The 15336-nt window shown below is 37.5% G+C and overlaps 1 pseudogene; it reads left to right on the plus strand.

Annotated features, from left to right (window-relative positions):
• The first annotated feature begins 7771 nt into the window (after positions 1-7771).
• On the plus strand, positions 7772-7887 carry LOC120610005 (uncharacterized; annotated as a pseudogene).
• Positions 7888-15336: the final 7449 nt, after the last annotated feature.

Consider the following 15336-nt stretch of genomic DNA (forward strand, 5'->3'; position numbering starts at 1 on the left):
ATTTATTGAATTAGGCTCTTCGTTCCTGTGATTACCTATTGTTGCTTCTGATCAGGTGTGGTCGGAAGGTGAGGAAAGCACCCCCATCCCTCTCTCCCTCTCTCTCTCTCTCTCTCCCTCTCTCTTTCTCTCTCTCTTTCTTTCTCTCTCCATACATGACTTGGCTATTTAAACAGGCCTAATGGTTTCATGAATAACTAAATGCAAATTGCAATGTTCAAAAACATAATGAGAAATTTCCCCCAAAAGAATGGCATAGATATATGACTTTAAATTGTTTTAAATTTCTAAGCACCCCCTTCTCCCACATATACACCACCTTCTAGGAAGGATAGTTCTCTAGAAGACAAGTGGCTATGAGCCTGCTAGTTTGGAGAGGCTGGAAATGAACAAAATGACCTTGCACAAGAAAGGAGTGGAAGATTTAGAGTGAGGGTGTGGCTCTGTGGGTCAAGGCAGGAACCAGGGACGTTATGTCAGTGTGGGTGGGATCAGGAGGAATGATGAGATTTTTCCCAAAGAAATGCTCTGCGTTGTACTTTGTTTTAAGGGTCCTCTCTCTGTGACAGTTACAATATGCTTGATTGCACTGGATTTCTTGTGAAAGGGTGAACAGGTCCAACAGAAACATGGAATGAGGACAGTAGACCCCAGAGATTTATGTACACTTAGAACACGACCTGTCGGGTCCAGGAAAGCCTGGCTCACAGAACATGGTCTAGATCTGCCTTTTGAACTTCTCCTAGTACATTGAATAAAGCCAAACAAAAATTCAACACAAATAATAAAATGAATTGAAAAAACTATGGAATGTCTTAAGTGTTTCCATTTAGCAAATGATGCTTTTAGTACTTAAAACTTCAATGTAGAATGTCGTGTGGGACTCATGTCGAGCATCTATATTTGAGGCCCCTCAGGGATGTAAGGCTGAGGCCGTTCTGACACACTCCTGATAGCCTCTGATCTACAGTCACGAAACTTCCCACTCTAAACCAGACTACTCTACACAGCCCTAGTTGCCTAACACCATCCTTGCTTGAATCCTCCCAGCGCTGGCTGCCACTACCTCCCAAGGTGGTTCATTCCATTTCAGAACACTTCCCAATGGTTAAATGTCCTCCCTGATGTCATGACTTCCAGAAGTTTGAAAAATCTTTGCTTAACATCCACAATGAAAAGACACTACTTAGAAACAGACCTGGAAGAGCTTTGTGAAGGACAGATGATAGTAACCCTCCCCTCAACCCCAGGTTGGAAGAGGCATTTTTGCCAGGTGAAACCTCCTCACAAGCCTTTCACAAGCCTGCATCTTATGAGTTTTTTTTTTAGCCAGGAACAAAGAAAATGAGTCAGCCCTACTCCCTGAAAATGGTAAGCTAGGGGGAACTGAGACTTTTATAGCAGTCTCCTTACTGAGGAAAATATGAAGCAGGCATTTCCTACCCCTCTTTAGCTCTGAAATTCCCTTGGAATTTCCAAGTTGTCCAAGGAGATTATCAAAATTCCTTTAAAATTGTCTTCAAATTTATTTTTAGTTAAACCATGAAAATATGTTGGGACAAATCATTTAAAGAAATAGGAATTGTGAAACCGAACAAAAGTAAAGTACTATTAATAGTACTATCTAATGCTTATATAATGCTGGGGAAATTTGTGTGTTCTTTGCATACCTGTTAACTCATCTAAGCCTCTTAACTTCCTCATGAAGTAGGTCTTGTTACCATCTCATTTTACAGATAAGAAACATGTAGTGACTTGCCCCAAATCACATGTTTACTAAGTGGCAGGGGTTAATTTCTGAAGTCCGTGTTGAATCCACTTCCTCTTTTAAAAAGTTGCATCAATGGCCTAATGCTTTAAGGTTGTAAGCTCTCTAAGGAAGTACACAACCCGATTGTTTTGTTATTCTGTGGAACACATGTTTCCTCTTGACTAATGTCATGCTTTTTATCATTATATATTTTCTTAATGTCAGGCTTTATTTACTAAGATTGTCATTTTGTGAGCTAAGAGAATTCTTTATGGCACTGAGTAATTCTATCGGGTAAGAAATTCTGCTGTTTGTATTCATTCTCCCTTCTAAGAATCTTGTCCATGCAAATTGGATTGAAATAAAAACTGCAATAATTAAAATTGTGTGGCCATAATTCCATACTCTAACTCCGTCCTTTCTAAACCTTAGTATGGAGATAAATCACTGCCTTTCTATTATTGATGATGACATTGCTATTGTTGTTCTTAACATGCCTGCAAACCTTGAGACATGGGGAAGGACAGGATGGATGTAATTGTTTTGGTATTCCTATCAAAATCAGGTCGAAATTCAAATCGCATTCAATCAGAAAAAGTTAAAGGCGCTTGACCTTATAATCTGCTAGCCGTCTAGTTCCAACTCCACCATCAAATGCCAAGAAAGTCCATACAGAACGAGCAAAGGCCATTTCCAGGGGCTGGGTCCTCATCGCACACCTCCTTATACATGTAGAAAGTTCCTGTAAGACTTTGGGGCAGACTCTGGCAATCTGGAATGGTAGAAAATACACTTCTTACTTTTAAGGAGCTTCCAATCTAATTAATGTGATTGACAGACACAGAAGAAGCAAAGCATAGTTAAATGTCTGTGGGTTCAGATGGCCAGATGAGTCCAAAGACTAAAGTGGACTTCTTTCCGCTTGAAATTTTATTTTATTTTCCATTTTGTTAACTGCTTCCAACTTCTTCACCATTCTGGTCTGAATGAAAATTAAAGAGCTCAGTTTTTAGACACGTTAAGTGTTTGAGATGATAAGGAGAAAATGGGAAGAAATTAAAAGTAGTGCTTCAGTTATTGCACCTATATAATGCGTATAAGAAGACCTACCTTACAGGATTTTTATGAGCATTAAGTGAAATCCTATTTATAAAGCCCTTAGAATAGTAGCTGGCTCATACGAAGTGTTCCAAATCTGTTAGATGTTATTATTAAAGAGTAATCAAAAGCTGCACGTGTACTAATTTATTGGCTTTTAACATAAAAGACAATAGAGTTTTAGAAGAGAGATTCCATCAAGCTTTTTTTCTTTTTTTTTTTTTTTGAGAAGAGGAAAGTGAGACGTAAAAGGCAGAGTATGTGGCACAGAACTGTAAGATACATGTCCCCACGACAGAAATAAAGAAGGCAGAGATTCACTGTGGGGGAAATTCATGGACATTTATGGTCACATTATTCTGATTGGCCGAGGGAACCAGCAGGCATCTAGCCAGTTTTCTTTCCGTTCACACAAATAAAATCTCAGTGTGTTTGAAAATGAATTAAGTTTTTTTTTTCTTGATAGAAATAATTTACTTATTTAGTCAAGGCAGACTTGTTTCTGCTAAGTGATAATTTGGCCTAAGTGGTATAGAAACTGAGTAAAAATACATTTATTATGACATTATTTAGTTTGTTGATTTTTCTACATTTCCCACCTAATACTACAAAAGAGATATTTGAATAATAATACAAGCAACCAAAATGTTAAAAGTAGATTCAGCCTGTTTTAATCCATAGTGGATCAAACTGGACTGACGGATGATTTCCGTGAGCTGGCTAGACCCTTGCCAGACGGTGCCACTGACATCGCGTGGGAGCTGGAGAGAGATACAGAATCTCATGCTGCTCTTCGGATCTTCTGAATCAGAATGCCACATACTCTGCCTTTTACGTCTCACTTTCCTCTTCTTCTCTTTCGCAAAAAAAAAAAAAAAAAAGCTTGATGGAATCTCTCTTCTAAAACTCTATTGTCTTTTATGTTAAAAGCCAATAAATTAGTACACGTGCAGCTTTTGATTACTCTTTAATAATAACATCTAACAGATTTGGAACACTTCGTATGAGCCAGCTACTATTCTAAGGGCTTTATAAATAGGATTTCACTTAATGCTCATAAAAATCCTGTAAGGTAGGTCTACTTATACGCATTATATAGGTGCAATAACTGAAGCACTACTTTTAATTTCTTCCCATTTTCTCCTTATCATCTCAAACACTTAACGTGTCTAAAAACTGAGCTCTTTAATTTTCATTCAGACCAGAATGGTGAAGAAGTTGGAAGCAGTTAACAAAATGGAAAATAAAATAAAATTTCAAGCGGAAAGAAGTCCACTTTAGTCTTTGGACCCATCTGGCCATCTGAACCCACAGACTTTTAACTACGCTTTGCTTCTTCTGTGTCTGTCAATCACATTAATTAGATTGGAAGCTCCTTAAAAGTAAGAAGTGTATTTTCTACCATTCCAGATTGCCAGAGTCTGCCCCAAAGTCTTACAGGAACTTTCTACATGTATAAGGAGGTGTGCGATGAGGACCCAGCCCCTGGAAATGGCCTTTGCTCGTTCTGTATGGACTTTCTTGGCATTTGATGGTGGAATTGGAACTAGACGGCTAGCAGATTATAAGGTCAAGTGCCTTTAACTTTTTCTGATTGAATGCGATTTGAATTTCGACCTGATTTTGATAGGAATACCAAAACAATTACATCCATCCTGTCCTTCCCCATGTCTCAAGGTTTGCAGGCATGTTAAGAACAACAATAGCAATGTCATCATCAATAATAGAAAGGCAGGGGGCGGGGTGAGGGGGAGAGAAAGAGAGTAACCTCAGCTTGAGACCACCATGTTCTCTTTCTTACTCTTTTTTAGGTTATTGGCACCTACATTAACCAGAGTTTAATATCATCCCAAGATGAGTAACCTACATTTTAAGAGTTACTAACAATAATTTGGCCAGACTCTCATTCCTCCTAGAAGCTGGCATCTTCTCCTGAATATCCCTCTTTGAAGTCAGCAAGAATCTGGTCTGCGATGAATCACAAGGCCTGGCTTCCTCAGGAACAAGGGCTGCCAAAGCACCCTGCTACAGAGCCCAGAAACTCACTGTCCTGTTCTTTTTTTCTTTCTTTTATCTCAGTTCTCACCTTCCTCCCTCTACCTTCTCTCACACACACACACACACACACACACACACCCTATGTAGCAGTCCATTAGAACCAACTAAATAGCAGTGGACCCTGGAACATGGTCCAGTGGATCAGTGGACCATAAAACATAAAATAACATGGTATTGATTTTTTTCACCAATACCCCTTTTTGGATTCATATTTATTCTTTACGTTCTGTTGCCTCTGGTCACCCTATTTTTCCTCCAATAAACAGAGAAGACAGAGGGAGAACTTGTTTAGTGTGGATCTAGATCAGACAGAGAAAGAACTGTGTGCACACATCTCCAGGGGCCTGCATGCTCTCAGGACTGAAATTTCTGTCTTTAAGAGCCACGTTTTTCCACACTTACTGTTTTTGAAGGCTCACTTGTATTAAAGGGTCTTTCTCCACTGTTATCTTATGGAGGATGGTAGGATTCTGGATGTATGCCATGGAGCGGCCAAGTGAAAACAGATTTGACTTATTAAACAGGATAAGGGAGAAGAGGAACATTCTAGGTTACCCTGAAAACCAACCACAGTTTGGCTTTCACTTCGTTTATAACTCTAAAGGTAAAAAGTTTATGGAGATAACTTTTTCACATTCGACTCTGTATCCAAATAGCTCATATTACTGCATATGACTTTTATATCCCTCAGTGAGGAAGCAACAAGCCAGTCTGTTCTGGCCCAGGAGTGAAACTGAAGACCGATTCACTTCTGGGCTTTACTTCCAAACATATTTATTAAATATTTGGCAAGTCACTATCTTTACAGTGACAGGAGAAAAGGAAGATTTAGGATACAGAGGTGAACAGGATATGGGTCCTGTCCCCTAGAAGAACACAGGCAGGCCAGTATAATCTATGGGCTAACAGTATGGACTCTGGACTTGAAATCAAATTCTGGTACCACATAGTTATATAGGCATGAAGCAGTTACCTAGTTTTTCTGAGCTTTTAATTTTCTGATCTGTATAAAGAAGATGATACAGAATATGCTTTAAATGCTTATTATGAGGGTATAGGTAATTCATGAAAAGGATGTTGCACAGTATTTGACACATTAAAATTTCTTGATGACTATTAGTTCCTATGACTATTATTATTAATATAGGAGAGACCAAAATTGCTGAGAGAGAGGACAATACCTCTTCCAGCTTCAGATATTACAGAGGCTTTATGGAGAAGCTGCCACTAGCATTAGTGGGAGAGAAGACTCACTTTAATAAATTCCTCCTCTCAGCGTGATCCCCTAGTTTCCCTGGCAGTAGGTGAGCTGGCACTCTAATGCAAAGGAACTGAGAGCATGGCTGATGACTAGACCCAGCTCTCAGTGTGAGCCTGACCAGCTGTCATTTCTTCTTTCCCTTGTGCTTGAGTTCCAATAGGACAGAATCTTGTGTCTCTTCCACCACTTGCTGACAGATCAGAGAAGGTATGATAGAAGCTGTCTCAGTGTCCACAGAACACAAGATCGTTCAGATTTGCAGAGTTACGACAAATATATTAACAGTTATGTTTTCTCAGCTTCAGCTATTTATGTGAAAGGGAAAGTAAAGGCTTTTTTTTTTTGTTTTAATCTTTTAAATAATCCAGTCTACAAAAGAATTGATTCATTAGATGCCAGAGATTCAGGGAATAGGTTTCTCCTTTGGGGTCAGTAGAAATACATTTTGCTGTTTATCCAAAGGAATCTGGGGATATCAGCAACATTCTCTAAGCAGAGTTAAGCATCTGAAACAATGTAAACATCTTCTACAAACATTGGTACTGGTTAAGCCTCTAGAAGGTCTAATAAAAGAAATAATTATTCATTTTTCAAACCTCAACTTTATCCGAATGCCTGAACATTTGCATTTTGCTTTATCTAATAAATATGTTAAAGAAATTTTGTTCAAATTTTCTTAGTATCATAGCCTTCTTAATTATAGATTTTGAAATGTAAATAAAATATCATTGTATTAATTTAAAATTACAATCAGTCTCAATACTTAGCATATACTTTTTAAGTAATAAAATATAATACTATTGAATTGCTGCTCATTATTTTTAGGATTCTTTACACATACGTAGTTTCCAAGTCACTGAAGAAGAAGTGGATTTAGAATTAGAAACGTGACAGCCAAAAACCCCCTTGAATTAGATCACTACAATGGAAGGAATATTTAAACATAATAAATTTTCTCTCCATTTTGCATGACTCTCAAAATAAACCAACATATTGACCTCAACCTCATTAACTACTTTGTTGGAAACTAAATACTGCTCTCCCATCTTTGCTCTGGCATTGGTGATCATATTAGTAATATTATTAATTTATTAATTATATATTTTCAATTACATGTCATATAATTACTATAACTAATTAATAATAATAATTTATAATAATAATCTGTAATCAAGTCTTAATCTAGAAAGACATAGGATTCAGTGTCTGGGCCATTTGACCTCAGCCTCAAGCTTGAGAGAAACTTCAGATTTTGGCAACAATTAATCAGAGAATCTAATGAAAAGGAGCCAGATAAGACCTCTGTCGCAAATATTGATTCTAAATTAAACCCATTGAATTACAGCTGTATAGTTCGGTGGTGTAACTATAATATTAGTACAATAGAATTAGTACTATACACAAATACTACACTAAACATTCCCCAAATCTAAGGGGAGAAGACAGGCTCTTACTACCCTAACAGTTTAGTATCTTTCAGTTCATGTCTTTGCTTTTATTCTAAAATGTTTATTGAGGGCGTAGTTCCATAGTATAGTGGTTAGCATGTCTGCTTTACACGCAGAAGGCCCTGGATTTGTGCCCCAGTGGAGCCACAGTCCATGGTCTATGGCCATACCACCTTGAACAAGCCCGATATCTGATCTTGGAAGCTAAGCAAGGTCTGGCCTGGTTAGTACTTGGATGGGAGACCACCTAGGAAGACCAGGTGCTGTAGGCATAAATAATAATAATAAATAAATAAAATATTTATTGAGAGCCCACTATGTGCCAGGCACTGTTTTATGTCCTGGAAATGCAAGATTGAAAAAAAAAAATTCCTACCTTCATGTTCTTACAACGCAGGGGAAAAAAAGCCTGGCTCCCATTTTGTAGAGTCCAGAACCCATAAATTTTATTTTCTAACAGCTCCATTCTCTCCCTTTTCATGCTGTTTTCTGTATTCTCCCGGCCTTTCCACCTGAGATTCTTGACTTATCAGCGTTCTGGGAAACTAGGAATGACAGCAAAATTGTTTTATGTCTAATCTATAATAAGCAAAAACAAACACTCTTGATATTTTCATTTTCCTAAAACAAAAATCACAGAACTATTGTCCTTAACTGATTTTTCCTCACGGGACTAGTATCTATCTCGCTGAAGTACAGATGCTAGTCTGCAGGAGGCTTCTGCTTCTGATTCACCACCTTTATTTTTATAGATTTAGCAATCTTCTTTGCAAACCTTAAATTATCCAAATGTAGAAAGTTTTAGAAAATGCAGAGATGATGTCATTGCTCTTGCTTGAGAGTTATTGTTGTTGTTGTTGTTTTAAAGTGGTGACTTAAAACACTGTTTCACTATGACTTCCATTAGTAATTTAATGTGTTACTAATATGAGCACTAATTACACACTGGACAATGCACTAAACTACTTACACTGTCTCATTTAATTGTCAAAATAACCTATCCTTTTCCCCACTTTAAAGATGCAATTTTGAGAAGTGAAGTAAATTGCCCAGGGCCACAATGCCAGCAAGTCTCTGACCTGAGGTTTGAAACTAGCCCAACTAACTCCAGAGACTGAGCTCTATCTAGGCCATTATAACCCTCTGCTGTTTGTCCCAGAGCATTGCCCTGCTCCTGGCAATCACTGAGGATATGATTTAAAAGAGGGGCCACATACCACATATTTTTTGACTCCAACAAAAATACAGCATTAGTCAGCTTCCCCAAATTGCTTCCTAATTAGAATGAAAGAGATTTATTTTTCCAAACAGAGTCTTAAGCGCGCTATGCCAAGGTCAATGGTCAGGTGAAATTAACAAAAAATATTTTTATTAGCTTGATACCCATGAAATGATCTATCTGACTACCAGAAGAATTCATTTTGAAAAAAACCACCAACATTTAATAAATTATATTCTATGGCAATCGCTTTTTTGTTATTTTCAAATTAATTGGGTAGGCTTTAGCTTCAAACTCACTTTTAATACATAAAGCATTCTATTTAAAGCACAAACTCTTCAGACATCTGTTTTGGGAGAAATGCCAAGAACCTTTTCCTATCTGCTGTTGGTTTCTTAAATAGGGGTCTTGTGAACCTGATTTCTTTACCAAAGATTGAAGCCAAATGAAATATCACTTTAGTCAGGCTATATTTACAGTTCATCTCAATGCCTGCTTTAGTCCTAGTTTTTAAATTTAATGAAAATGTATAGGTCTGAAGGTATATGTTTATGTAAACATGCAAAATAAAACTCAGGTAAGTACACGTGTATATTTATATATACGTGTTTATATTTGGCCTAAGAAAAACTAGTTTGCCAGGTAACTTTGTTTCCATTGCAAAAATGATATAGATTTTATTCAAATGTATGTGAATAAATGAGGATTATTTGGAGTTCATTTAGTTAAGCACTTTGTACCTGAAGGAAAAAATTTTAAAGAGGCTTTGGGGCACAGGGAATGAGAGATAAGCAAAGCATTGCAGCCTCAACAGGGGCTACAGAGCTCATTACCTGTACTTGGTAAATTGATGAGTCGGGAAGGGACGATATATTTTTCTTTAGAAAGGGAGAGGAAGACACAACTTCTAATAAGGAAGTGTTCTCTTTATTGTGAACTCTGTGAAAGGATTTCTTAATTTTCCCTCGTCCGTCTCCAGGACTGCCCTGTAACTCTCGCTATTAAGACATTCTCCTTCCTGTATTTCTTAAAGCTGTTCAGATGGTGATGACGACCTGGAGGTCTTGGGGGGTGGAACTCCATTAGGTCCAGGCAGAGATCTCCAAGGTCAATCATCATGGGCTCTATCTCCAAAAATTAGCCCAATACTAAATAATTTCTGTCTCTATATAAAGGGGGAGAGGAATGGAAGGAAAAGTCCAGGCAAAATGAAAACAGAAAAAAGGAACTTAGAAGTTAAAAACTTATTTTTAGAAACACTGAAGACTTACAAAGTTAGCTTTTAAAATAAAAATCTACAAACTACGTATGGGTTCAATCTGCTTTAGTATTCTACAATGGCTCTTTTCAATAGCTCAACACTCTCTCTCTCTCTCTCTCTCTCTTCATATCTGCTATCTAAAACATCTAGAATATTGCAAAACTACCTTTAAGATTTTCAATTCAAATAGATATTAAGGAAACAGATATAAATCGAAAGATAATAGGGGGACTCATTTGACAGCACATATACTAAAATAGAAATAATGCAGAGAATATTAAAGCTAAAATTATACCATTGTATGAGATTTGTAATGGTCGTTGTAAGGAAAAGGAGGGGGTAAATATATTTATACACTTGTCAATTTTCAACATTTTCCATGAAATGGTACAATATGAAGTCTAAGTTGACTGTGAATATTTAAAGGTGTGTATTGTAATCCGTAGAGCAATAATAGTGACATCAGTCACTCTTAAAAATAACAGTAGCCAATCCCTTATTTTCCAGCTGCTTGAAGACCAGCCAACAGCTGAATTTAAACTCCTTTCTTCCTAATTTTCAGCAACACACAACTTTGCTTTATTTCCTTAGAAATGGATCATTGGTAAGTGATTCTATCAGGCAGGAGCTTTCTAGTTTTCCATTAACTATGAGTCAGCTTAAACTGTTGGGAGAACTACAGATCTGTATGTCAGCTCACCACATGAGTGCCACTCTCTGAATGTCCATCTTTAGCTGTTTTCTAGGGGAAAATGATGAATCAAGAGTAAGAAGAGAGAGATTGCACACACTGCTGAAGACACTATATGGCTCTTGTCTGTATGACAGCCCTGCTTTTACAAATGTACTGTTAGTAAAAATAACAAACAAACAACTCTCCAAGTGGTTAGCATTGTTGTTTCTGCTTCTGGCAAACCCATCAGAAAAAAATCAAATCCAAATGGCCTAGAGAAGAAGAAATTAGTCAAGTAATGAGATTTGGACCTAAACTTTTAGCAGATGGGATTTAAGGAAATATGTCTATTTACTCAAACATTCAGATCCTAACTTGAATTTAAATAGGCCATGTTGACAAAGATTGAAACAGAATGATGTGACTCCACCCTACTGACACCCCTACAAAATATCATGCATAAGGTTTGTGTATTTTGTGTTTCTATTTGTCCTTAGCTGTACTTATTTCATCAAGTGAACAATTTGAGGATGAAAAACAAATATATAATCTATTATTTTACACACTTGGAGGTGAGATACCCATTTAAGCAGCTGAAGTTTTAAACTTTAGGAAAAGTGAGTGTAAGAAAAACACCCGCCTTCTCCAGCTTAGGTGTTCTGGAAAATCCTTTCTTGTCCAAATCTATAACTGTCTGAGAAGTGTCTGAAAATTAGACTATTACTCAGGAAGATGTCTTTTTTAGGATATTTGTGCCTTTGAAGGGTAAGGGCAAGGGAAGATAAAGTTTGTCTTTACATTTTGTTATCTTCTGGTGTTGGAATCTTTATGTCAGATGCAAACTCGGACATATCTCTTTGTCAGATTTTAGATTCATCAATATCAAATGGGGAAACCTGTGCAGAGGGTCTGATTTCTGGAGTATCCAAATGCGATTTTAATTTTCTGGTATAATGATCTTCTTCCCACATCCTAGCACTCACTGCTGGTCTGAGTTCTGCTTAGCTGGAACTAGATCTATTTATATGGTCCCAGCATTGCTAACTGAATACACTCTCTGAAGAGCAGGGGCCTGAGCTCCAAGGAAAACGTGGGGTTTAAAAGCAGTGATGGAAGTCAAGAGAAGCTATTCAATGTAGGAGAAAAAAAAAGTCCTAATACGATAGAGATAATAGCTCTCCAAACACTTAACACTTTATGTTTCTTGTGTTTCTCCTTGTTGAGAAGGATCTTCTATCCAGACGAAATAATGTAATGTTTTACCCAAAAATACCAAACCCAAACAAAGTTCTGACAAACAGAAACTTTTTCTTCTCAAAGTCTGGGAATCCTTCCACCCATATGCACTTTCCAAGAAGAAGGCTTTGAAAGGAGTCAATGAGGTATAGGGACCTGCAAAATCTCCATTACACATACACATTCTGTCACTAGAAAAGAAGACAGAAATTCCTAAATCAAAAGTTGCCTGAAACATTTTTAGCAGAGCCTCATTCCAGGGTAGCCAGTGAGAATTAGGCAGGAAGAGACTTTCTGTGACTCAGAAGCTGCCTTCCCTTATAAAGTCAAGGTTCTCTGGAGTGGTATTTTGACTACTTTTGGAGGAGGGATTGCCTGCATCCAGTTCTCTGAAGAAGCCAGAATTTTCTGTTCCTCTGTATCAAAAAAAGTACTCCATCGACAAATATGTGTGCAAAGTACAGACCTTGCCTGCACTGAGGTCAGTGGTGCGCCCAGGTTACCAGTATCCACAGCTGGTTTTTAGATAAAGTTCTCGTTGTCATGGATTCAAGAAAACAAACATGTTTTCAATTGTTCTGTTGTGAATTTTAAACTCAAGCTGACCAAAGAAACTGTGTAAGGAATCACCTATATTACATATAAGAAAATTGTTGCGAAATAAGAAAATTCATTAAATGCATAGATGTGACACAGGAAAACATAATTAAATATTGTGGTTTCTCAGATATTCTAGAAAAATGAGAGTTGCTAAATCTAACATCTGAGTTATAAGTTTTCAAAAAGTTAAATACAAATTTACTATACAGCATCCAAGTTAAACACAAATAATTATATATGTAAAACATTATGAAGTGAATATTTTACATCTGAAGAAATGTCAGGACCACAACAGACCTTAAGGTCACAACTGGAAAATCTCAATTACTATGATATGTTGCAGCAAAAAAACAATTATTATCAGAACACTACAGTTGAATTCTTGATAAATATCAGCTTGCAGTATAATGATCATACCAACAAAATCTTGAGGTACTATTCATTTAAAAAACTCAAATTTCTATTTCTTCCAAGTAGAGTCCTAAAGTGGAAGGTAGAAGAAGAAAACCTTTGTCAACCATCTTTCTATTTTTAACTTAATGGTGATTAAAATGGGTTTAAGTATGTGAAACTTCATTGCTTCTGGACTGGCTGAAGTAATTCACAGAGATTCAGCCCGTTTTTTGTTTTTTGTTTTTGTTTTTTGTTTTTAATTGGCCTTGATAAGACATGGCTTATAGCAAGAAAATTATAAAACATTATGTTTTACTTTATATGTTTATCTTTCTTTGAAAGTTTAAGAAACGAGGGTTCTTATGCTTATTTTTGTCTGTTTGAAGGTTGCCAGAGTGTGCTTCATTCAGCAGCTTGGGTTTAGGCAATACATATTATGATAAAATACATGTAAGAATGGAGCAATGCTGAGGAACATAATACTGAAAGTCACCAGAACTCAGTATTCCACTGCGTTCTCTTGTCAGTCCTCACAACAACTTGATAACATACATGTGACCCTGTTCTCTTTTACAGATGAGAAAACTGAGGAGTTGAGATTCTGGATGATTTGCCCAATGACTCAAAATAAGTTGTTGGAAAACTGGCAGTTGAATCCAACCTGACTCCAAAGCCAACACGCTTTCTCCTGCTGCATATTGCCTTCTATCAAAGAGAATAAGAGTCTTGGCCTGTCCCAACCATCTCATATTCCAATCAGGTTTTAAAGAAGTGGGAACTCCTCGGTATGAAATTACCCTATAGGGTTTCGATTTTGTTGAAAAAGGAAGTGAATGCTTAAAATTCCAAGTTGCAGCTTTTAGAATTCTTGAAGCATCCAAAGATATCTCACAGGGCCCTTTCTATTCACTTGTTTTACTGGGGACTAAAGTATGTCTGATGCTAAAAAGAGTATTGTGTAAACTCCCAGGCTGAACTTGGCACACAGCCTGCCCTCCCTCAGTGCCGTTCAGGCCACTTTGCTCTTTATGGCATCTTCTCTCTCAAGTCTCAGGATCTTCTAATGGAAACCTAAGTTTCCCGCGCTTCCCACATCACTCTGGACAAGAAGCATTTAAGCATCACCCAGATGCCTGATACGCACCTAAATTCAACATAATTCAGGTGACAACTCATAATATACCCCCTTGATTGGCACCTTACAGTTTTCAAAACACTTGAGCAGTTTATGTCTTTCTATAAATTCCATAAGCTCAGGACTACTGTGAAGTGGTTGAGCAGGTGTCATTGTCATTTTGTAATTGAGAAAACTGAGGTACAAGTCACAGACACAACCAGTCCATGATAAGGTACTAATTCCTGGGACAGAATTTCAGCCACTGTATCTGACTCACACTTTCCTTTTGTGAAAACTATTGACCTCTTTAGCCAAGTACCTCATAGATGCCAGCAGGAGAGTTTATACTTTATATTTTTAAATTTAATACTTGAATCAGAGATAAGTAGAAATAAAAAGGGCATTAAAATATATAGGCCCACACACTTTATGGTTATGAGTGACAAAAACCAAGGCCACAGAGGTTAGTGAGCTATTCAAAACCACACAGACAATTAGCGGTAGAGCCTAAACTAGAACAAAGCCCTGTGGTCTTGTCCAATCTGCTACCCACTAGGCTCTCTGGGGACATATGCTTAGGACCCATAATCTAATGAGAGAAGGTAATGATAATAGTGATGAACCAGCCCTCATTCTTTTTCTACACTTTTGAGAGTTCTATGTCAGATTATCGCCCCCACCCTCTGTTCCAGTGCTCTGGGTGGCTCTTGTTTAAATGCACATCTCCAGGCCCCACACCAGAGAATCTAGCTCAGGTGAGCCCCAGGGATGTATGTACATTTTGACAAAATGTTCAAGTGATTCCAATGACTATGGTTCTGTAAGTTTAGACTATGATTTAAGAAACTGCTCTAACTCACTATTTTTGAGGACTAGGGTAAGGAAAAACATTAGTTAACTACATTTAAGGAACAATTTACTTTTTGTAAGGCTGTCCCAGAGACAAGCTATAATGGTTATCAATAATTGCTTAGCAGTAAATCACCCTGAACAGTGAATCATAAAACAGAGACTCCCCAATGAGCCTGCTCTTCCTTTAGTAAGGGACTCCTTAGCATAGCCATCTCTGGGGAAATCTGCCCCCTAGGGAAGTGTAAAGAGAAGCCTGATGGCCATCCTTGGCAACTTTGCCTAATGACCTGATCTCCCAAACTGGTCCAGCTTGCTTGTCCAAGGGCTCTGTTCTGTGCATTGGCTTTTTGCAGCTGATATCTATTGATAG

The sequence above is a fragment of the Pteropus medius genome, unplaced genomic scaffold (genome assembly GCF_902729225.1).
Source record: "Pteropus medius unplaced genomic scaffold, Ma_sr-lr_union100, whole genome shotgun sequence".
NCBI classification, from domain to species: Eukaryota; Metazoa; Chordata; class Mammalia; order Chiroptera; family Pteropodidae; genus Pteropus; species Pteropus medius.